We start from the raw sequence: 778 nt of genomic DNA, 5'->3' as shown, positions 1-778 counted from the left end.
CCAAAGCCCCTCCACGCCAGAGTGAAAGTATTAACCACTCACGTCGGACGTTTCCGACGGCGCATGCGTACAAGCGCAGCCGCTTAGCAAACCATGCGGACGGGCGCACGAACCGGGGAGCGTCGCGCGCAAACCGGTTCATATGGTCTAAAACGTAGCGGATTTTTTGTCACGACGTCAAGCCAAAGAAAAAAAAGACACCACGCCGTTCTGTCCGGGGATTCCCGAAGTGAAATTGTGCCGAACTTTTGCGGCGTCCCCGTTTCAAAAATAACGCTGAAAAATGAGCGGCGCACCGACTGAGCTCGCCCCCAGAAAAGACCCCCAGTCAAGTTTGCGGCCATTGCATGAGCAAGCTTTACTGGAAATAGTATGGGAAGTAATAAATAAAAAAACAAATAAACAAACAAACAAATAAATAAATAAAATAATAGATAGATAGATAGATAGATAGATAGATAGATAGATAGATAGATAAGTAAGTAAATAAATTTATTTCAATAAGTAGGACCCTCCCCGAGGCAAATTCTCTGGAACGGCTTTTCTTCTTCTTCTGTTGTTGAGTGGAGGATATTCATTTCGAAATGCTTCATCATATTTCCTCATAAGCTGTACTGAGTAAATTTACTCACGGCTCTGATACGTGCGTGTGTGCGTGCGTGTGTTGTAACAGACGGAGGACAGTGAGCCATGGCCGTGCAGGATGCAGCAGTGGTAAAACTCGCTGGAAAGAGTTGAGCAAATTACATTAATGACGATAGCTATCGGCTTGTGATAT

This window comes from Lampris incognitus, chromosome 13, assembly GCF_029633865.1.
Source record: "Lampris incognitus isolate fLamInc1 chromosome 13, fLamInc1.hap2, whole genome shotgun sequence".
NCBI lineage: Eukaryota > Metazoa > Chordata > Actinopteri > Lampriformes > Lampridae > Lampris > Lampris incognitus.
Note: the sequence above shows the minus strand (reverse complement) of the source record.